The 24,655-nt window shown below is 40.9% G+C and overlaps 1 long non-coding RNA gene across 1 annotated transcript in view; it reads right to left on the bottom strand.

The window, feature by feature from the left end:
• The window catches only part of LOC140686457 (uncharacterized), a 36,469-nt gene extending 20,148 nt beyond the window's left edge, over positions 1–16,321 (bottom strand). Inside the window, exons 1-2 of the long non-coding RNA XR_012060296.1 lie at positions 15,960–16,321; positions 4,746–4,887 (exon numbers count right to left, since the gene is read on the bottom strand). This is a non-coding gene — a long non-coding RNA (uncharacterized lncRNA). The remainder of the gene's footprint in view (positions 1–4,745; positions 4,888–15,959) is intronic.
• Between the last annotated feature and the right edge of the window lie 8,334 nt (positions 16,322–24,655).

The raw sequence follows: 24,655 nt of genomic DNA on the forward strand, positions 1-24,655 counted from the left end.
CTGTACAGTCCACTCATTCTCGGCATGAGTTTCTAGCATCCGTGCTCTGGGTTCCGCGCTGGCTTCCCATCTTCTAGGGGATGCAATTCAAGGAGTCAAGGTGGAGATTGTGATCTATGGGCTCATGGTGATTGGATCCTCACTCCTAAACTATGCCCCCTCCCTTTCTTGGCAGGGGCTGGTGACAGCTGAAATGCTGGAGTCCTCTTGGGTAGAATTCTGTATTGGGACTCTTCAGGCAGGGAGGTCCCAGGAGAGGGCCATCAGAAGTAGAATAGATTCCCTGTTATCCTGCAGTAACCTAAATCTGTCGACTTTTCTGGCCCCTGGCAGAGCTGTCAAGCACTAATGTTGGCTTAAATTAACAGTGATGACTCCTGGGCAGAGGGAGGGAGGTGAAGGCCAAATTGACTGGAGGATAGGCTCAGTGTCCACTCTTTCTTTCCTACCCATGTTCCTCATCTTGTGTTCCCTTTCTCTGTTAAATTGGTAAATTTATCCCAGCACCTGCTATGTGTTGCCTCAGCTGGAAACCCTGGAATCACTGTCTAGTTCTTTTTCTTTATTTCCCATGTCCAGTTAGCCATCTCAGTCTCACATTTGACTCTTGCAATATTTTTTCAGAAGAGAGAATCCCTCACGTTATTGAGATCTGCCCTAGATCAGATTCTTTTAAAAAATTTGTTATTTATTGAAGTATAGTCAGTTACAGTTTCTGGTGTACAGCATAGTATTTTAGTCATACATACACATACATACATTTGTTTTCATATTCTTTTTCATTATAGGTTACTACAAGATAGTGAATATAGTTCCCTGTGCTGTACAGAAGAAATTTATATTTTAATCTATTTTGTATATAGTAGTTAATATTAGCAATAGTATTAGCAATTCTTGAACTTCCAATTTATCCTTCCCACCTCCATTCCCCCCTGGGTAACCATAGGTTTGTTTACTATGTCTGTGAGTCTGTGTTTTGTAGGTAAGTTTATTAGTGGCTTTTTTAAAATTTCTTTTTTTGCTTCAGCATTTGTTTTTTAAAAATTTTTTAATTAAAAAAAGTGTGTATTTATTTATTGTAGTATAGTCAGTTTACAATGTTGTCAATTTCTGTACAGCACAATGCTTCTGTTATACATGAACATACATATATTCGTTTTCATATTCTTTTTCACCATAATTTACTACAAGATATTGAGTATAGTTCCCTGCGCTATACGGCATGAACTTGTTTATCTATTCTATATATATCAGTTAGTATCTGCAAATCTCTAACTCCCAGTTTATCCCTTCCCACCTCCTTCCCCCACCCCTGGTAACCATAAGTTTGTTTTCTATGACTGTGAGTCTGTTTCTGTTTTGCAAATAAGGTTGTCCGTCTTTTTTTTTTTTTTAGATTCCACATGTAAGTGATATCATATGGCATTTTTCTTTCTCTTTCTGACTTCACTTATAATGACAATCTCCAGGTTCATCCATTTGCTGCCAGTGACATTATTTTATTATTTTTTATGGCCGAGTAGTATTCTATTAGTATAAATATACCACAACTTCCTTATCCAGTCATCTGTCAATGGACATTTAGGTTGTTTTCATGTCATGGCTATTGTAAATAATGCTGCAGTGAACACTGGGGTGCATGTATCTTTTAGGATTAAGGTTCCCTCTGGATATATGCCCAGGAGTGGGATTGCTGGATCATATGGTAAACCTATTTTTAGTGTTTTGAGGAATCATTTGTGGACTTTTGAATGATGGCCATTCTGACTGGTGTGAGGTGATACCTCACTGTGGTTTTGATTTCCATTTCTCTGTGCCCTAGATCATATTCTTATCATGAGCTGCTTGCATTAGGAGATCTTTGTAACTTGTTTCTCTGCCATTAACAAGGCCCTCTCCAATTTAACAAAAACAGATTCCAGAATGATTTTTCTAAAGTGGTGGTTCTCAAACTTTACTACATATCTGAATCATCTGGGACATTTTAAAATGTCCATATCATATACCATACCAATTAAGTTGGGATTGGGCCCCAGCATCAGCATTTTTTAAATAACTCCCCAAGTGAATCCAATGTATAGTCAGATCTGAAATTACTATCTGATCATATCCATTTCTAATACAGTCAGATTCTGTCACGTTGTGTATTCCATCCCGCGACACTCCTGCACCCTAAACAACTAAATTTGAATAGATTATGATTGACCTTTGGGTTGTGCAAATGTGTGGGCTTAGACATACTCATAGTGACACCAACCTTAAGTATCACATGGACTACTTCAACTCCCAGCCGCCACCCCATGATCTGCTTAAGTATGTAGTTTTGCGTTTTCCATAATTGTCATAAACGGGGTCAAACTGTGAGCAGCCTCCTCAGACTGGATTCTTTCAGTTAGTAATATACAAGTGAGACAGGAAGAGGGAAGAGCACAGCCATTCAAGGAATAACACAGCAATTAACACCAGAATGGCTAAAGATTCAACCCCCAGGAGGCCTTGAGGCTCAAGATGGTGGGAGATTTGGCTTCTAGTAGACCTTGAACTTCATTATACGCCCACTGTAATATATTAACATGGTGAATAACATGCCCACAGGCACCGTGACAGTCCAAAGGCCAGCCACAAAAGGTCAAAGAGTGGGAAATGACCAACTTCGTGGGAATCCTGGCCCCTTCCCAGCCCCTTCCCCAGGCTAGTTAGACTGGTCCTTCCACTTACTAGCGTATGAAGCCACTTAGCCCATAAAAACTAGCAAGGTGGCTGCTGCTGCCGCCCCCCTCTTCCTCCCCCACTCCCCCCACTTCAGAGACAACCTGCACTCTGTCTGTGGAGTGTGTACCTACTTTTACTCTAATCTGAGCACCCAACCCCTATACCTTGTGGCCTTTCTTTTGCCTTTCGATGTATCTCTCTAAATCTACCTTGACTCAACTGTGGCTCACTCTTGAATTCTTTCCTGTGTGAAGCCAAGGACCAACACTTGGTGGGGCATGTCTCGGGGCGGGGCTCAACCAAAGCCTGGGACACGGCCTTCCTCATGCCCCACATCCTTTTTTCCTGCATCACAGGTAAGATTTACCGACGTCTTTCTGTGAGTTGATGGTTTAATTTCTATTGCTGAGTAGTATTCCACTGCATATGTATGGGAGGAAAACCAGTTTTCCTTCTTCCCTTCTAGGTTCTTGGATGAGACCTCCCAGCCCCTAATAAGACAGATTACTGGGAGAAAAACAAACAAGTTTAATAACATGTGTACCTCCTGTGTGCAGGGGAGATACCCAGGAAAACTGAGTCCTTCCCTGAATGGCCAAAGGCATCATGTTACATATGGTATTTAGTTAAAAACAAAAGCGAGGTGGTGGAGAGGGAGGAAGTCCATTATGGCAGGTTATCTTGAAAGCTCAGTAAAAAAGAGTGTGTTTGTTATGCAGATTTAAGTCAGGACTTCTCTATTGACAAGAGTTAGTTGAGATTTAATCAGCCTTCTATTTCTAGTACAAAGAGGGACACACCCTTACAAATGTAGATTTTCCTATTAAATGTAAATATCACTCAAAAGGGCAACCTCTACTCAGTTTTCTATTTTTTTTTTTTAGATTAGCCCACAGTAATCTTTATGCCAAAGAAGCCTATTTTGGGGTGGCTTATTCTGCTCTTATTGACATGGATGTACCCCAGTTTGCTTATGCCTTCATCTGTTGAAGGACATCCTGACTTCAAATGTTTAGCCAATATGAACAGAGCTGCTGTACATAACTGCATCCTAGTTTGTGTTTGGACATAGTTTTTTGAAGCACTTGCCTAAATACTCGATGCAGGATTTTTGGATCCCAAGGTGAGACTTGCTTAGCTTTGAGAAAAACTACCAAACTCTTACGAAGTGGCTATGCATGCATTCCACCAGCAATGAGGGAGTTCTGCTGTTCCTCACCACCAGCAAATGGTATTATCATGTTTTTGGAGTTCAGTGGTCCCAATAGGTGTGCCTTGATATCTTGTGATTTTAACTTATAATTCCCTAATTGTATATGATACTGAGCATATTTTTTGTATGCTTATTTACTGTCTGTTTTGGCTGGGTGTCTGTTCAGATCTTTACCCATTTTTATTTTAGAGCTCTTTGTATATTATGAGTCCAAATCATGTATCGGATATGTGTTTTGTAAATATTTTTCTCACACTTTGTGGCTTGTCTTTTGGCTTTCTGAATGAGGTCTTTCAGAGTAGAAATCTTTTATAAAGTCCATAATACTACTTTTTTGTGGATTGGCTTTTTGTGTAGTGTGGTAAAACTCAAAGGTCATAATCTACGTGACCAAATCCAAGGTCATGTAGTTTTTTTTCTGTTTATCTGTATAATTTTGACAGCTTCGGATTTTAAATGTGTGTGAATAAATTTGAGTGAATTTGTTGTAAGTTTTAAAGTTTTTGTCTCCATTCACATCATTCCTTAAGGCTTCCAATTAATTGTTCCTTAACTATTTGGAGAAGTTATGAATATTTGGCTATATTTCAGTTTGAATTTTCAGTTTAAAGGATTCAGCATAACTATCCTCATGGCAGGGCCTCTGGTGGCTGTGAGGGTAGCTTGGTTCACACCTTCCTGTCCACAGTGTAGTGGACTGAGTGGAGCTGCCTTAGGGCATCCCTCCCCCCTGCCCACCCCCTGACTGTCAGGGTGGCTGGGTCTGCGCTTTCCCATTGTTCTGGCAGGGCCCAGAGCCCACCTCGCCCACCTCTCCCACCTGCAGTGGGAACCCACTTGGCTTCCTGCTCAGCTGACTGGAACCGTGTCTCCTCTGGACCTGGCAGGGCTTCGGGATCACAAGGGGCTATGTCCATGGTGACAGGAGCCAGTCTCCCCAGGACCCAACAGGAGGTGCTGCACTGAAGGAAAGATGAGGAGAAAAGAAACATGAGGAGAAGCTTCCTGTGAGGGGCCAACTGCTAAGGGGAATCCCTCCTCAGAGGCCCTGGGAGAGGAAGGGCTGGATGTGGGAAACTGGGTTTTAGTCAGGTTTTGTGTGTGGTGTGGACAGTGTGCCATGTCCTCCTTTGGTATGTGGTGTCTGGTTTTCCCAGCACCATTCATTGAGTGGACTGTCTTTTCCCCAGTGTAGGTTCCTGGTTCCTTTCTTGTGAATTAACTGACCACATACCCATAGGCTTATTTCTGGACTCTCTATTTGTTCCTCTGGTCCATGTCTCTGTTTTTGTGCCAATTCCACACTTTTGTGACTGTAATTTCCCAATGGAGTGTGAAGTCAGGGAAGGAGATACCTCCAGCCTGTTCTTCTTTCTCAGAATCCCTTTGGCTGTTCAGGGTCCTTTGGGTTTCCACATGAATGTTAGGAATGTTTGTTCTGTTTCTGTGAAAAATGCCACTGAACTTTATTTTATTTTATTGAAGTATAGTCAGTTCACAATGTTCTGTTATTTTCTGGTGTAGGGCATAGTGATTTGGCAAGATTTGCTTTGAATTTGAACACAGCTTTGGGTAGAATGGATGTTTGCATTTATTTGTGCCTGTTCAGTTTCTTTCCTCAGTGTCTTAGAATTTTGAGTGTTCAGGTCTTTCACATCTTTGATTAAATTTATTGCTAGGTAATTTTTTAGATGCAGTTGTAAATGGGATTTTTAAAAAATGTTTTCTGATGTTTCGTTATTGATGTATAGAAAGACAACTGATTTTTGTGTATTGATTTTGTATCTTGTAGCTTTACTACAATGATTCATTAGCTCTAACAGTTTTTTGATGGTTTGATGTGGAAAATTAGAAATCAGAAATCACCCTTTTTGGACTACATCCAGGTCATCTGCAGCACCCAAAACACAGTGGCTCCTAATCTTCACAGTGCCTCTGAATTACGTTTGGACTCCTACAAGGGCGATTAGCATCAGCACTTTGGGTGAACTGAATCTGGTTTAGGGTGGGCCTCTTATAAGGAAATCTGATGTCTTCTCTGCTTTTTTGGCGTGGTGTTGACATGGTTGTTTTCAAAAGTAATTTAGTTTCTAGTAATTTCAAACGTATAAAATACTTTAAGTAGTATTATGCAGTACTCACATTTATTACCTGACATAAAATAGTCCAGTGGGTTTTATCTAAAACTGGGATATGCTCCCAGGGAACCAGCACATAAACCCCAAATGAAGAAATTTTATGGTTCCACCTTGGAATCCCATCCACAGGCCCACTTCCACCTCACCATTGCCCCCAACTTGTGGAAATCCATTTTTCCATTCCATGCCAGTTTTCTTTTTCTGAAACTATTACTGAGAGTTTCCTTCTTTTTCAAAATCTTAATGGATTAAAGCAATGAGATGAAGATGATCTGAGTGGCTTCTTCTGTGTGGCTTCTTTCACTTAGAATGCTTTCAATCTTTATCCAAGTTGTAGCATGTATCATTAGTGATTCATTCACATTTTTCATTGTCATTAAAAATATAGAACATAACATTTACCATTTAAACCATTTAAATATACAGTTCTATGATATTAACTAAATTCACATTGTTGTACAGATACCTCACCATCTCCAGAACTTACTCATTTCCCCAAGTGAAACTATCCAGTAAACACTAACTTCCCTTAGCCCCTGGCAATGACATTCTTTCTATCTCTGCATTTGGCATCCCTGGATGCCTTATATAAGAGGAATAATATAATATTTGTCCTATCATGTCTGGCTTACTTCACTTAGCATAGTGACTTCAAGATTTAGCCACGTTGTAGCATGTGTCATTATTTCCTTAGTTTTTAAGGCTGTGCAGTGTCCCATTGTGTATATACACCACATTTAGTTTATCCATTCATCTGCTGATGGACAATTGATTTGCTTCCACCATTTGCTATTGTGATTAATGCTACTATGAACATGGGTGCATCCATTTCTGTTCCAGTTCCTGCTTTCAAATAATTTGAATATATACCCTGAAATGGAATTGATGGATCACATGTTAACCCCATGTTTAAGTTTTTGAGGAAATCCCATATGGTTCTCCACCATGGCTGCACCATTTTATTCCTTTATATGGCAGAATCATACAGCAGTTTTTGGATAGATACCCAATTTGTTTATCTATTTAGCCTTTGATGGACATTTCAATTGTCCTACCTTTTAGGCCATTGAGAATAGTGCTGCTATGAATATTTGTGTACAATTTTGTTTTTGTTTGAACACCTGTTTTTAATGTTTTGGGGTCTATATCTAGGAGTGGAGTTGTTGAACCATAAGGTAACTATTTCTATCTTTTTGAGCAAATGACAGACTACACATGGGCTATACCATTTTCCAATTTTTCAAGTAATGTTTAAAGGTTTCAATTTCTCCACATTTTTGCCAATATTTGTTGTTTTTAGTTTTCCTGATTATAGGGCTTCTAGTGTGCTTGAAATGGTATGGCATTGTGGTATCAATTTGCATTTCTTTCATGACTGATTTTTAACATCTTCATGTGCTTGTTGACTATTTGTCCTGTCTGGAGAAGGGCCCATTTAAAAAAAAAATATTTAATTTTTTGGGGGGTGTTTTTTCCTTTTTCCTTTTTATTAGGTAGAATTATTACAGTTTGATTGCACATATACATTATATTGCATGTAAATACATATATATATAATATACTGCACTTTCCTTTTTAAGTTTATATATAGAGAAGAGTCTATTTAAGTACTTTTACCATGTTAAAAATTGGGTTGTTTTGTCTTTTTATGAATTGTAAAAGTTCTTCATATATACTTGATAAAATTTTTTTCAAGCATATAATTTGCAGATATTTTCTTTGATTTTGTGTGCTGTCTTTTCAGTTCCTGGATAGCATCTTTGATGTACAAAGGTTTTTAATTTTGAGGAAAGGCAATTTATTTATTTTTTTCTTTTTGCTTGTGTTTGCTATCAGATGTAAGAAAATTGCCAAATCCAAGGTCATGATGATTTATCCCCATTGTTTCTTTGAGAGTTTATACAGCTTCCCTCCCTATCTGTGAAGTATTGGTTCCAGGACACCCTGTGGATACTAAATCTGTGGGTGCTCAAATCTATTATATAAAATGGTGTAGTATTTGCAAATAATCTAAGCACACTTTCCTGTATACTTAAAATCATCTCTAGATCACTTATAATACTTAATTTAATGTACATGATATGTAAATAATTATGAAGAAGATGTAATGTTTTTTAAATCGTTTCTGGTATGCCACAAATTCAAGTTTTTCTTTATGGAATATTCTCAAATTATTATTTTTATCTGAAGGTGGCTGATTCTGCAAATGTAGAATCAGCAGATGAGGGCTGATTGTCACTGTACCACTCTTTAAATTTAAGCTTTTTATGTATCTTGAGTTAATTTTGTATATGGTATGAAGCAAGGATCCAATTTCATTTCTCTTGGAAGTGAAAATTTTTCACTGGGGAGACAATTGTCTGGCACAATTTGTTGAAAATACCATTTTTTCTCCAATTTATTGTTGTCCACTGTTGTTAAAAATAAATCAGTTAGTGCATGGGTCTTTTCACATTAGATTGTTGCTCTGGATATATGCCCAGCAGTGGGATTTCAGACTTTTCTTGTTTCTGACCTAAACAATAAGAGATCACTATGTGGAACCTACACTTCAGGAGAGGGGTATTTAGCTCCACCTCCATCCATGGATTATTAGGAATTCTCCTGCATAGGAGTTTTCTATTCAATCCCATTTATTAAAAAAAAACAAAGCAAACAAAAAAAACCCAACAAACAAAAAAACACATATATCATCATTTAACTTCACCATTATAGACACCTGCATAGTTATTTTAATCTTTTGATTATAATCCAGCACTACAGATTTTGGTTGCTCAGTTTATTCCTGCTTTGGCTGTTGAGACCTCTTTCATTGGCTCCTATTTCCTTTGAGATCATTCCTTTTTTTTTTTTTTTCTTGGTACTTCCTTACTTTCTGATACAAGATTCAATATTATCCTGGCTCATATATTGACTGTCTCTCCTAGTATAAGCCATGTCTTCAAAGAGTCCTGATTCCTTTTATTAGAGAATGGTATTAAGAACTTACATGCAGGAGGAAAACGTCCTCAGCTGACAATGCAAGGAAATGTGTGCCTGTGTTCCCACTGAAGTGTATTGTTGCTCATGGAACACCACCTCACCCTCCCCACAAATCTGCCACAAGCACATAGTGTTTTACATTTAAGCTACTTAGAAAATGGCCAAAGCAAGAGAGACACTCTGACTCCTATTCTGTCTCCCTAAAAGCAGGAAAAAAGTTTGTCATGTGAAAGGTTCAGAAGCCCATATAAACATAACTTGTTACTTTAATTTACCACCCCAAGCCCAAATTCTTTTTAGATTCTTCATTAATTGAGTACCCCAAAGCTACATTTCTTTGGGCTGTCAATTCCTAACAAATTTATAGTTTTCTAGATATATAAAATCTGCCTCTTTTCACTACTTCTTACTTCCCATTGCTATGAGACTTTTGTGTGTAGGAGTTAAAATTTCTTTCTCTTGTGGCTCTGTCTTGTGTTAGTTTTATTATTAGTCCAGCCACAAGAAGAGTGAAATTTCCCCCTCCCCAATAGTATACACTCCTAATTATAAAGATTTCTATGTGGAACTGTCTGTATTCATACTAAGCTGAAGATGAGATGCCTCCATCCTGATCCATTATCATATGGACAGTGTACGTCTCCCTTCCTGCTTATCTGTAAGTCCCAGTCAGACAGTGAGAATCCTGGTTTCCACCATCTTCCATCCATTCATTTTTCATTCTACTCCAGATGAGTGGTTTTAGCATTCTTAGCTCCTACCTCTGTGGGATGGAACCTTATAGATTCCACTGTTTGTGTGCAGTCTTTAGTCTACACATTCTGTTCATTCCCACAGTTACTGAGGCCAGCACATTTTGCTCCACCAGCGTCAGTGAGTTTTTCTTACATTTCTAATACATATTCTTTGTTACATTTGTATTCTATCCTGTGACAGTACCACTTACTTGATTATTTAATTGACTTGTTGGGCCATAGAAATCTATGGATTTAGACAAATGGATATTGGCAGATGTCCATCACTAAAGTATTTTATGGAATATTTCAAACTCTCACACAATCTGTTTACCATCTCTTAGTTTTCCCTTTCCCCATATTTTGTATAAATTGGGTTATACAGTGCATATGTAGCCTCTCCAGAGTGGATTCTGTCGCTTGTGAAAGGAAAATCAACATGGAGTTGGTTTTGATAAGAGAGCACTGTAAAATGGAGCCAGGAGCCCATTCAGAAATTGTGACATCACAGTTTCACATCTCAGCCTGGAAGAAATCCTAAGCTTTGACCTGATGAAGTCATCCAGAACATCTGAGAGAAACTTATCAGCCAGAAATCTACTTATTGTACTCTTGGCCTCAAATAATTCACAACAGTCTGTCTACATATTGGATGCTTACCCTAAATCAACTTGTGATTCCTTAAGGACAGATATTTTCTGACTTGCATCAGAGTCCATCACAATTATGGCCATTCAACTTTTAACAACCTCCTGGAGTTTTGTCTTTATAAGCCTCTGTACTCGTATTCTTGCCTGGAACACTCTAAGGGTTATCTGAATCTGTGTCTCCAAAATGCAATTCTTAAGACCCTAAATAAGCATTTTTCCTATTTGCAGTTTTCTGTACTATTATGATTATTTATGATGATAATGGTGATGATGATGATGATGATTTTGGTTGCATAATTAGCAGTATACATATAAGATTCATCCATGTCTTTACATAGGTTGGTGGTTCATTTCTTCCCATTGGTAAACAGTATTCCATTGCATATGCATGGACAGAAAAATAATATTTTTCCTCTACCCTTCTAGGATCTTGGTTGACACCCCCTCTGCAATAAAAGATTAACCAAAGAAGTTTAATAGCATGTATGCCTCCTATACACTTGGGAGATACCCAGGAACACTGAGTCACTGCCATTAATGGTCTAAGTCATCACGTTAAATACCATCTTCAGCTAAAAACAAAGACTTGGGGAAGAGAGGAGGCCAGTTATGTCAGGATATTGTGTAAAGCATGATATGGTTGATACTCAGATTTAAGACATGACTTTTCCACTGATAAGAATTACTTGAGGCTTAATTATCCTTCTATGTCTGGTACAGAAAGAGGGATACACCCTTAAAAATGGAAATTTCCCTAATAAATGAAAATGTCCTTCACAAAATGGCAACCTCTACTCAGTTTTCGGAGTCTTTTGAAAAAAGTTAATCAGACTGTAGTAGTCATTAGGGTACAGACCTATTTGGGGGGTGGCATATTCTGCTCCCCATGACATGAGTGTGCCCTGCTTTGCTTGAGTTTATCTGCAGAAGGACATACCGATCACTTGAGTTTCTTAGCTGTTACGCATAGAGCTCCTGTGCGGTACTTGATGCTAGTTTTTGTTTGAACAGTTTTTTAAGGCAATTGTCTAAATACAAGAGCTGATTTTATTGGATTTGAAGTTGAGACTGTTTAGCTTTGGCAGAAACTGCCAAACTGTTTTCCAAAGTTAGCTGTACCTGTATTCCACTAGGATCTTGAATATATTTTTGTATGATTATTTGCTATCTGTATACCTTCTTTAGCCAGGTGTTTGTTTCTATCTTTACCAATTTTTAATGGGGTTGTTTGTTCTAGATTTTATTGGTATAATTTGAGTACAAATCTTTTATTAGATATGCATTTTGCAAATAATTTCTCCTAGTTTGTGATTTCTCTTTTGTCTTTCTGAATAAGCTCTTTCACAGAGTAGAAGTATATAGTTTTATAAAGTCGACATTATTAATTTTTGTATTAATTTGTAGATAGGCAGTTGGTGTTGTGTTAAAATGCATCACCAGACCCAAGGTCTTATAAATTTTCTCCCATTTCCTTTTAAATTTTTTACAGTTTTGTCATTTAAATTTGTCTATGGGCAGTTTTGAGTGAATTTTGGTATCAGTTGTAAAGTTTGTTTATGTTCTCTTCATTCTGTATGTTTTTCATTTGCATATATTTTCTCCCATTCTGGAGGTTGTCTTTTTGTTTTGTTGATACAAAGCTTAGCTGTGCAAAAGCTTTTAAGATTAATTAGATCCCATTTGTTTATTTTTGTTTTTATTTCCAATACTTCAGGAGCTGGTTCAAAATATATATTTCTGTAATGTATGTCTGCGAGTGTTCTGCCTATGTTTTCCTCTAGGAGTTTTACAGTATCTGGTCTTACATTTAGGTCTTTAATCCATTTTGAGTTTATTTTTTTATATGGTGTTAGAGAATGCTCTAATTAGATGCATTATCTAATTAGATTCTAATGCTGAAATCAGGATGCTCTAATTTCAGTCTTTTATAGGTATCTGTCCAGTTTTCCCAGCACCACTTACTGAAGAGACTATCTTTTCTCCATTTGTGTGTTCTTGTCTCCTTTGTCATAGATTAATTGACTATACACGCATGGGTTTACTTCTGGACTTTCTATCCTGTTCCATTGATCTATCAAGAATATATTTTTAAAAGGCTGCTTTGGGAGGTATGGAGAAGGTTGGACCTGGAATTCTTAAAGACATGTTAGGAGGCTACTATGTAATTAGCCGAGAAGAATGGTGTTCACTGGGGTTGGGGTGACAGGGGAGTGGCCTCATAGAAGCAGGTGTCTGGCGGGGGTAGGCGGTGAGAAAGCAGCACAGAGCATCAGATGGGCCGAAGAGGGAGATGTGGAGTGTGACTCCCAGTGTGCTGAATTGAACTTATGCAACTGGAGAAGTGGTGGGAATGTTCACTTAGAGAGGAAGGTCGTCTTGGAGGAGCACAAGTCTGGAGGTGAAGGTCGTTAGCATTTCTTTGCAGAGCTTGGGTTTGAGGTGCCCGGAGGTATGCATTTGGATGCCATGGGCAGAGCTCTTATAAGGATGCTATGAGTGTGTGCAAGATTACTCATGGGAAAGTTTAGGATGAGATGATGAGGGGGCCCCCAGCACAAAGCTTGGAGTATTTCCAACAGTCAAAGGCTGAATGCAGGGAGATTGATAAAGCAGATGGAAAAAGAGCTGCCCACGAAGTCGGAGGGAAATCAGAGGAGACAAGGGAATTGAGCATTTCAGGAGACATTGGTGGACAAGAGAGGCAACTCTCTCATTCAGCAGTGTGAGGGCCAGCGTTGATTTCAGTCGGTGCTGTCATAGGAGATGTGATGAGACAGCCACAAGTGGGGTTCCGTGTCTGAGTTCAGAGTGAGAAAAGTAGAGGGCCGGCCAGTGCAATTATTTCCTTTCTGCAAGTCTGTTTAAATGCTCGAGAGAGGCATTCATTGAAAGGTAACTCAAAGAGGACCTTAAAATGTCTAGCCCAGTCCAGGTGCAGTCAGGCCATTGCTGTGGGAACAGAATGGGAGGCAGATGCACTGTTGATGGTTTGGGTGGCACTTTGGCAGTTCCTTGAGAATCTGGAGCATGAGGTCTCCAGCCTGTTGTCCCTCCACACTGGGCTGCTTGTCATTGAGAAACCATAGAGCATCAGGGAGTGTCACACCAGGCCCCTGGTGGCTTCACAGAATCCACCCTGAAGGACGCAGGAGAAGTCACTGCAGCTTGTGAGTGCAGCCATGCATGTCATGTGATGTCTGGAGGGGAGCCTCAGCCCCAGCACGCAGCTTTCTGACCAGCCCAACCCTGGCCTTCCTTTGGGGTGATGCCTGGTGAGTACCCCTCAGGCCCTGCTGCTTAGAGCACTCTGCCAGGTGGGCCATGTTGCCTTCTCTGGATCAGAGGACACTGACTCGGTCACTCGCTGGTCTCGCAGCTGGTGGAGGACGTGAGAGGGGACTTTGCTGGGGTGGCTCCTGGAAGATGGATCCCACCCCACCTGAGCTGCTTCCCTGCAGCCCCCCAGCATCCTACTGATCACCAATTCTCAGCGCTGCCTCTTGGAAGCGGCCGCTCCCCTTCACGTCTGCCAATGCCCTCCGGTCTCCCAGTTCCCACCTGAATCCTGCTCTGCCTTTCTCTTTCCACCCAGCCCCTCTCCTCCAACCTAGAGCAGCCAGAACAAATATGCCCCCAGTCCCGCAGGGCATCTGTGGCTCTGAGCTCGTGGCCTGCTGTCTGTGCCCCCTCTCGCCATGCCCCTACCCAGCAGCAGAGAGCACAGCTTGCGCCTCTGTTCCCTCCCCCGCGATTGCTCATCAAAGGCCTACATCACGCAGGAACCTGGGGTGGAGGGGCACTGCTGCCGTGGCTGGAGGTCAGAGCCAGAATGTCAGATGCAGACCCAAGTTTTGCCACAGACTGGCTTTCTCAGGCTGGAAACGGTCTTTGGAGAAACACCAGGAGCAGACCGTCCACTGGTTTCTTTCCATCCCAAGGCACCCCGCTCGGCACTGGCTTTGGGCACTGACTTTGGGTGGTGGCAGATTGGGCAGGGTGTTGCAGTGCCGGCTCTCCGTAGTTCAGAGCCGCAGAGGCACCTGCCTGGGGTACAACAGCCAGCTGAAGGGTGTGAGGACTCCGTTTGCTGCAGTCTTCGGGGCCACCGTCACTCGTAGACACTTGTTTTGCATTCTAACACACTATTTATTGAGAATTCATATACATGTGAAGCTACCCTTCCATGCCCCCCTCCCCTCTCCCCTCCCCTCCACCTGAGTGCACCCCCTGCTACCTAGGAAAGAGTTCCAGCACAAAAGTTTCTAAAGAAGCTTCACTCTGAGGAAATACACAAGAGTCCCTGCACGCTAACAAAGACACTCTCTAGCTCAGGGACCTCAGCCTCCTGCTGACACCACCACTCCCCCTGCTTCTGCAAGGCCTCCCCCTCCGAGTGAGAGTACCTCTCCTGCAGCCTGTGGAGCTCAGTCAAGGACTCTTCTGTGCTCAGGGCCGGGGGCTCCCCTGGCATGTGCCCACGCCCCTCCCCACCCCACGTCCCGGGGCACCTGTTCTGCTGGCAAGTTCTTTAAAGGGTGTTCCTCCTCTGAGAAGTGAACAAGTGGATTTCTCCACGTTCAGTTTTCTTCTTCAGACATGCTGTACTTTTCCTTTAGTTCAGACATTATCTTGTGGAGATTCTTCTTGCTTGTGTTCACACCTGTCTTTATGACCTTCAGCTTTTTGTCAAACTGGGCCAAAAATGTACCCCGTGTGGTTCACCTCCATGGACAGCTCTTTCAGCTTCTCTTGTTTGCAGCATCCCTTTCCCCTCAACAAGAGAGCTCTCCAGAGAAAAAGGACTCCCCAGGCGGTATGCAACCAGGACATCAGGTTGAATGTGGTCCCAGGCCAGGGGCCCACCAGCACCTTGGCCCAGTGACCCATCAGGAGGATCATGCTCTGAAGGGTTCAAAGCACCAAAGTGGTGACGTTTGAGTGCCTGCCCTTGACAAAGGCCACTGTCACTTTTTTTGGACAGCTGCTGCCGATGCCCTGGCCACAGCAACAGCAGACAGAGTCTGGCCTGGGCTGGTGGCCTTGGATCTCTCATGTCTTGGTCGGGACACCCCACGTCTTTTGGTCCAGGTCGCTCTTGCTGCCCCATTTCCCGGCCTCCCATCTGTCTGGTGGAGTAATTGAACTGCTATGGCAGGCCAAGCTGGTTGTACCGATTCTTCCCTTCGTGGTTGTTGGGGCTGGGAGTCAGGGAGGCAGCGAGGCCAAGGCTGCCAGGAGGCGATAGGAGGTTTCTGGGGCCCCTCTCCTCACCCACTGCAGCCTCTGAGCTCAGATGCCTGGAGGGCAGCGTGGGGATGGCATGTATGAGGACCGGAATGAAGTATTCCTCTTCCACCAGGTAGCAACCTCTTCCTGCCAGCTGACCTAGGTCTGGCAGAGGTGCCGATGGCCACAGGCAGAAGAGGACTCGGGGAACAACCAAGGAAAGTTTCTGTCTGGATACCCACTGCACACTTGGAGAGGGTTCTGGAGAGTGTGGCATGGGAGTCAGTGGCTGCCCTCTGTTTACCTTGGTGTCTGGGCGCTTGGCTGGCCGGTGAGAAGCTGGGTTGGGATGCCAGACGCCTGGGAGGGGTGCTCCCGGGGTGGGCAGGGGTCCTCTGTGCTCCTGTTCTCAGAGCCCAATATCCCACCATGGGGCTGGAACCAGAGGGAGAGGAGGTGGGCTAACCCGCACGGGAGCAGGAGGCGCCAGGTGCGGGTGCATGGACACTCCGGCCTGCAGAGGGGTATGAAGGTGGATGCCAGCATGAAAGTGGAGTGTGTAGTGTGGTTGAGGGGCCCAGAGCAAGAAGAGTGGGCACGGAGTGCGTCAGAGGTGGGCGTGGAGAAGGCAATGGAGAAGGCAGCAACAAAGAGCAAGAGCACCAGAAAGGCCATCTCTGCTGTGGCTGACCTCCGCAGTGTTGCCGGCTTTCATAACCACCAGTGGTGCATCACAGTGCCTCCCTGTGACCTCTGCGGCCCCACTGGCCAATTGCCAGGCAGCCCTCAGCAAGCCGTGCCTCTGGCCAATTGCCAGGCGGCTCTCAGCAGGCCACGCCTCTGGCCAATTGCAGGTAACAGAAAAGAACAAATCTGTCTCCATATGAGACCAATTCCTTTGATTCTCACCCTGTTCCCTGTTTCCTGGGCTTAGTCTTGCTAGCTCTGCACCTTTTATAAAAGAATGTTGCCTTTAGCCTGAAATACACAGGAGAGCCCATCATCAAGGCTCTGACCTTTAAGGGTATAACACTTTTGCACTCATATAATGATGACAAGTTGCAGAATAGAAAATAATGTTTGTTTTGTGGGAGGTTTACAGGGACACCAAGACCTGACCCACATGGACAGCTGCAAGGGCAAAGGACTCTGACACCAAGAAGTTTGCACAACCAACCCCCTCCGTCCCTTTTTTAGTATAAAAGGAGCCTGAATTCTGGCTTGGGGAAGATGGTTCTCTGGACCATTATCCCCCGTCGTCTTGGTCGGCTGGCTTTCCGAATAAAGTCGCTATTCCTTGCGCCCCCTGCCCCTACAAAGTCTAGTCCAACCTTTCCTAAAACGTGTGACACAGCTTGTTTCTAGATATTATGTGTAGAAATTGGGGTTCAGTCATCAAAAAAGTCAGGAAACGTGGGACTTAACAATAAACATGCTTCTTCCTTCAGGTCTTCCCAACGTTTAATATCCTTATGGGACTCTGATCTGTAAGAGGCAGACTCCCAAATTACTTCACCTGGATTTAAAAGATCATCTGTATTGTTGACTTTGTTCCTGTCAATTAAAAAAAGTAATAAGGTAATTTTTAGAGTAGTTTCAGGTTTACAGAGTCACTGAGCAGGAAGTACAGAGAATTCCCACGTAACCTGCTCCTTTCTTGACCACTCACCCTGGTTTCTACATTAACAACTTGCACTAATGTGGTACATTTGTTATAATTGATGGAGCGATGTTGAGACGTTATTAACTGAAGTCTTTAGTTTGCATTAGTATTCTCTCTCAGCTTTGTGGGGTTCTATGAGGTTTGAGAAATGAGTGATAGCATGTGTCTGCTATACAATATCACAGAGAAGTTTCACTGGCTTAAATACCCTTTTTCACATCTGTTCACACCCCTCCCCCATAATTCCTGGCACCAGCAAACACTGATCTTTCCGTTGTCTTTGTAAGTTTGCTTTCCCCAGAAAGTCATATAGTTGTACTCATCCAATATGTAGCCTTTTCAGAATGAATTATTTTACTTACCCATATGCATTTAGAGTTTTTCTATGCCTTTTTTTGTTTGTTCAGCTTGATACCTCACTTCTGTTTATCTCTGAGTAATATTCCATTGTAGGATGGACCACAGTTTATTTATCCTTTCACCTGTTAAAAGACACCTTGGTTGCTTCCAATTTCTCTCTGAATCATGAATAAATCATGGATAAAGCTGCTGTAAACACTGGTGTGTAGGTTTCCTGGGAAAATAAGTTTTCAGTTCATTTGGGTAAATGATTATGATAATGATGGCTAGATTGTATGTAAGACTGTGTTTAACTTTGTGAGAAGCCACCAAACTGTCTTGTGGAGTGACTGGACCACTTTGCATTCCCATCAGCAGTGATGGGAGTTCCTGTTGCTCCACATCCTCACCAGCATTTGATGATGTCAGTGTTTTGGATTTTAGCTGTTCTAATAGGTGTACAGTGGTATCTCCTTGTTTTAATCTGTGATTACTTAATAACAGCTTATGCTATGCATCTTTTCACATGCTTATTTCCACCTGTATATCTTCCTTAGCAAGGTATCTATTCATATCAATGCCTGCTTTTTAATTTTGTTGTTTTCTTATGGTTGACTTTTTAATTTTTTTTTTAATACTTGGATACAAGTCCTTTATCAGCCATGTGTTTCGCAAATATTTTCTGCAAGTCTGTGACTTATTTTTTCATTGTCTTAATCTGGGAGCTTTTAAATAAGCATAATTGAAAGCTTTTAATACCCAGCATTTTCTTATTTATTTTCACTGGGCACCATCTATATACTTATCTACATCTGGCTTCAATGGGCAATTCTAAGTCTGCTTTAAAATGAAGTCTCTTTAGTGTTTTGCACTAACTCCCTCCATCCCCCCCAATGGAGCCTTGAGGAGGAAGGTCGGTGCATGTGAAGTGATGGCACATGGTCGTCTTCCAGCAAAACTCTGATTGGAGACATTCCTGTGACTGTTAACAGTAGTCAATGTTATTGCTTTTATTTATTTTTTTTAAATAATAACAGTTATTAGTCCTTGTTACTTGTAGAAAGTGAGACCTTCAGTAAATCAATCACCTTGTCACACCTTTGGTTCCTCAGATGTGAAAGAGAAATATAATATGAGCTCCCATGTAGGGCTGCTGTCCTGTTTGAAATGGACAATCATGAAATTACTCGGGGGATGACAGACACAAGGTCTCTGTTCAGTTCAGGAAGGTCATCCCTGCTTCCCTTTTCACTGGAAGGGTGTTGACCTGGCTACTGGGTGTGTGTCGGTCTGGATCCTAGTGCTGAAGAGTTCTCAAGAAGAAACAAGAATCTTCCCTCTTCCTGGAACGTTATAGATTCTTTTTTTGACATTTCAAGTTGGCAAATATGATCCTTGTCCTGATGAGATAAAACATATTTGTTGATTATCTCCAGAAGCCAGAGTAAATTCTTGGATTAAAAATAATAATAAAAAAAAAGTAAAATGTTTGAGTGCTTTCTTTGTAAACTCAGAAGACAACATTCTAGCAGTTTCTGTACCTATTTTGGTGGCCATCAATAGAAGCAACTAAAAATTAGTCAACAAAATAACAGCATTAATGGAAAGAGGAGGACGTGGAGCTAGAACATGGGTCTGTGTTTCTAAGATAGAGTTTACAAACAAATGGAAATCCGCCTGCAAGTAATTCTCCTTAGGTTGTTCACGAGTAAGTTTACTCCCTCAAACCTCCTCAGTCTCACTCTGACCTGGCAGCCCACAGACTCTCATCACTTCCTGGATTTGATGATGGGTCCACATTACAGTGTCCTCTCCAGATTCCAGGATGATTTCATCTCTTTAAAGTAAAACTCATTTCTTTTCCTTCTGTCCCCCATTCCATTCTGTGACGTGTGCTGAAATTCAAAGTCATCCTTCTCACTTTCCTCATCTCTCAAGGATCAAAAGTATAAAAGATAAGTGAGAAGCAAAATAAGAGGCAACTGAACTCCTTGGTCTTGTATAAGATGTCAGGGGAAAGGATCTATTGTTTAAAGGAGGCAGACTAAAGATTATCAGATAAAACATTGAATCAAATTTTATGTCAAGTTATATATATCTACTGAATATCTAGGTATAGCCAGGAACTGTTACAGACACTTCCTTCCATTCCAACAATTCAGTTAATTCATTTAGTCAAGGAGCATTGATTGGAACTTGCTTGGTGCCCATATTGTAACCCAGGGACGTGGTTTCAGAGCTCACTCTTTTAACTGTATTGTTCACTGCCTGCCTTGATGTACGCGTGTCTCTCCAGGACATGTGCCTCCTTGCTGGGCAGGTTACAGGGTTTGCTTATTTCTTATTTCTTACTATTTACTTATTTCACTTGGTGCGTATTGATACTTTGCTTGTAGAAAGCCGCCTGAGACTTCTAGTTGAACTGGAGAGAGATTTCTTTTTGTCTGTCATTCAGTTTATTTTTTAAATAATTAAAGCACTAAAGTGGATATCTGATCTCAAATTTTGAATATGATTATTTAACATATTTCAGTTAAGCAGAAAAATTCTAATTAGTTTCTTCCCTTCAGTTATGGGAACTCAGCCTCTAGAAATATATCTGATACTTTAGTTGCCTTGGATAAAGAAATATGTATGCTTCCGAGATAATTCTGAATATTTTGGATCATACATTAGACATAGTTTGCCTGTCACTAACTTATAATGCACTGGAACCCCCCAACAATACACCATTCTAGACATTACATTATTGTTACCTTAGAAAGTAACAGTGCATTAATCACATGGGGATAGAAATTTCAAAAATACTTGTGTACTAGGCTATTGCTGCTCAGTGAAGATTAGGCGAGGCTCAGGGGGTGGATCTTAGGGAAGACAGTCCTACTGAAAGACCAGCTGTACATGTGCTCTTTGGTAATTCAGCATCTCCTCTGTCTTGCTCTTTTTACTGCCGAGGAAAGATAAGTTTCTACTTTCTGGTACCAAGGGTGCTCAAGGATAAAACATGTCATTTTTATGGGTACTTTTTGGTGTCAAATGCAGAAATCATCTACAGGAGCTTTAACTGAACTGAAAAACAAACAAAATCTGACCTAGCAGCTGCTACCACCAGTATGAAACCGGAACCAAAGTATGAGACCCTGCGGGGCTCTCCTGCATCTCCTCCTCTCACTCACTGTGCTCATTTCTGTGGGATCTGCCCCTCCAGCCCAGGGTCCCCTCGGTCTTGGCTGCGGGTGGAGACCCATACCCAGCGAGCTGCTATGTGTGCCCCAGGACATGTTGGCCAACCAGCTTACTCTGTTTTAGAATGAATATACATTACCATAATCACAAGAAGCTGGATAGATTTTAGGCTTTTCACTAATTTGGGAATATAATTTGCATCATAGGCAGTCAGTGTGTCTGCTCTAACATGTGAAATCCCCTTATCTACATGACAAAGATTTGTCTTTTTTAGCTTTGTCCTTGTTATAATTGGAAAACCCACATATTTTCTGCCCTAGATGAAAATACTTGGTTTGTACTAAATGCCAAGTTCAATAATTATCTTACACAGAGATAATAGTTTAATAAAAGCAGACAAGTATATTGTAGAATATGAAAATATATCTAATTACTTCATAGGATTGGAATCTGTTCTAAGTATATTTATTCAGCAAATAGCATTGAGCTTCTGCTGTCTATCGGAACTATACCTTGTGAAGAATGTAAAAGTGAATTAGATCTGGTCCTTATCCTCAGAGAACTTGCAGTCTAGTAGGGGAGATAAAAAATTAGGGTTCAAGAGAAAATATGGTAAGCATCACTGTTGATTGGGAGAGTCATGCAGTGACCCAGGATAACAGAGCTTCTGCCATTTCAGAAGCTGCTGTTTACTGTGCTGAGAGAAAAGGGTACTTAAGCATTTCTCATTACACTGGCAATTAAATATTCGGCTTAGAATTGACACATGTAACTTCCACTATAACTCAAGGTCCAAAGAGAGTCACAGGGCCTCACCTGCTTAGGGAGTACAAATTTACCATGTGCAATATTATGTGGCCCTGGAAAGAAGGGCAGTGACTATTCCAAGAGTGAATCTTCTTGTGTTAAAATATCCAGATGCCCCAATGCTGTGGGAGGAGATTCAGTGAGAAGAATATTGGACGGGGATGATAATTTGACTTAAGGTTTCTTGCAACATATATTCAGATATCTGTGCTGGGTAGTGTGAATCATACATTTCATATCAAATAATAAAATAGCTTCTTTGCAGAACCAACTTAAAAGAAGAGAATTTTATGTCTTCTCTCTTGCTTGCTTTCCCTCTATAATTGCGAAAGACAGCAGTAACTTTTAATGTAAAGCAAATTATCTTCCTAAGCAAAATAAATTGCCTGAGAGTTCTTAACAAGATGTCTGTTCATTTTCTGTGAGAACAGGAGAGGGTTAAGTGAGTTTACAGGGAGATTTTCAAATTTCTGTGCCTTCTGGCTTTCTATAGTATCTAGTAGTGTTAGCCCCTACCAGTCTTCTTTTTCAGTTTTTTTCTTGGCTATTCTTGTCTATTTGTCCCAACATGTGGATGTTAAAATCATTTTTGTGCATTTTTACAGTAATGTTGCACAGACAATAGAAGTGAATAATAATAACTACAACAAAACAACACAAAAGAGTTAAGTGTGAAACAAGGGTTAAATAATTATGTCCAAAATAATTCTGAAAAATCAAGTGAAAGCAGTGGAATAGATTATGTTGGTTGTTACTGCTGTTCTAGATATTTCTATATTTATAGTGCTCATTTCACAAAGGGGTGATCATGTTGGGAATTATAAATGAATTGAAATATGTTGGCCAAATTTATGAAAGTCAGATTCATAAGTGGCTTCTGAGACAGACTAGAATATAGTTCATCTTTGAAGGTGACCTGTGGGAGGATAGATAAGCAAGACCTTCTGGGCCATTACTGTCTCCTTAAATTCTCCAAAGTCTTACCAGTACAGAGAGAATATGCTTTAAAACCATCATCTGAAAGTTGAGCTAGTAGCTTAATCTCGTTTTCTATCATTTTTCATGAACCTTCAAGGATTTTTGCTTTTGACATTGGTGCATTAGGTCCATAAATGTATAGTAATTTTGATCTGTGGAAAACACATGGTTGGGCCTCTAGAATTATTCTGCTTTCCAGTGCAACTTCAGATTTGCTTTGCTTTCTGTAAAATCCCTTTTGGGTGAACTTTTCTTTACAAAACCATCTGTAGTATTTCACATTTTGAATCAAATTTTATTTTCTGAATATCTGTGACTTGTTTTGTTACATATTTTTGAACCATGTAAAGATTAGAGGAACAGTGTTTCTTCTTTCTTCCTGGGTTTATTTAGTTTAGTCACCTCAATCACTGGAAACTTGTTTACTTCTCTGATAGGTAGGACCTTTCAAACCATTTTGACTGTACAGAGCTATCCAAAGCCTGTAGACAGACTTGAGATTCCTTTGGAATATCAGAAATAAAAATTACTAGAGCTTTCTGGTTAAGGAGTGAGAAGCTACAGTGTGTTAAGAGTGTAACAGGGCAACATACAAAAGTAACTAAAGCTCCCTTCTCTTAGTAAGTGACAGCAATAAATCCTATATTGTCTGCAGAATATACCTACAGAATAAGCACATTTCAATGCAATACAATTATAGCACATTTGTGTAACACTCTTCAGTTTATGAAACATTTTCTTGCCGAGTCTCTGAGATTGACAGCAATTCCTTAGGTAGGTATGACTGTTGTTAGTATGATAAAACCATTACTTGGGTGAGAAAATGGAGACTTAGAGGGTCTTGTAAGTGACTTGTCAAGGTACATAACTGGATATAGAATTTAGGTCCTCTGAATCCAAACTCAGATCCTCTGAAAACTAAAGGACTGTATCTGTATATTTGCGACCACCTGTAAGAAAAAATTTCAGGGAAGGGTCACTGATAGACTTATTTATCCCAAAATAGCCCCTCTGCTTCCCCCAGAGTAATGGTAGCTTGTATTCTACTATTAAGTTTTGGGTGATGCTTATAAAGCATATACTTCTGGTCATTGAGAGGCTTTGGAAAATTTAAGGAGATAATAATGTTCTAAAAGGTCTTGCTTGCCCCCTCAGTCCACAACCAATGTTCAGTTAAGTCCCACAGACACTCTTAGATAGCATTTCCCCCAATTGTGCAGATTGCACTTGCTAGCTCTGTGATCATGTACAACTCATTTAACCCCTATGGGCCCAAGTTCCATCTGTAAATGGAGATGATAACAATTCCTATTGCACTGGGCTGCTATGAGAGTGAAATGAGTTGATCTATTCAAAACATTTAGAATAGTGCCTGGCACATAGTAGCACTTAGTAAATGTTGGACATTATTAATATATGCAAAGTGCTTGGCACCTAGTAAGTGCTCAATAAATGAGTTAAAAAATTAAAGAAAGGTGAAGAAAGGAATGCCAACTATTCTGAATTCAGTTTTCATGGCAGGCCTTAATAAGTAGAAAGAGCAGAAGAACTAACTTCCCCACACAAACTTACAGTGACCCTAGTGTAGCTGAACACTGAACCTCTTCTGCTCCCCTACTCTCTGCTAAAGTTTATCACCATCCATCAAGAAAATACCGAAAAGCCACTGGACTGTGATTCACGGTGCTCATTAGAGCTAGTGCTGGTAATGCCCTCTGTTACTGCCTCCTTGACTGACATTTGGACTGGGAAACCCAACCATTTACCTGCACATTTTTCAGTACTAAGGCCTCTGCCATAGTGAATGGACTTGCACCCACTTTCTCAGCAAAAATGACAGCAGTGCTTTTAGGAAGAATGTTCAAAAGCACATTCACAAGAATGTTAAACCAGGCATGTAAGTAGTAAATGTGAATTAAGTCATCACATTCTGGCTAATCTCTAAAAAGAATGTGCCCGCCTTTCAGCAGCTAAGAAAAATAAAAGAAAGGATTAAATTATTTGCATGCAGTCAGAATAAATGCTAA

Source organism: Vicugna pacos, chromosome 2 (genome assembly GCF_048564905.1).
Source record: "Vicugna pacos chromosome 2, VicPac4, whole genome shotgun sequence".
NCBI lineage: Eukaryota > Metazoa > Chordata > Mammalia > Artiodactyla > Camelidae > Vicugna > Vicugna pacos.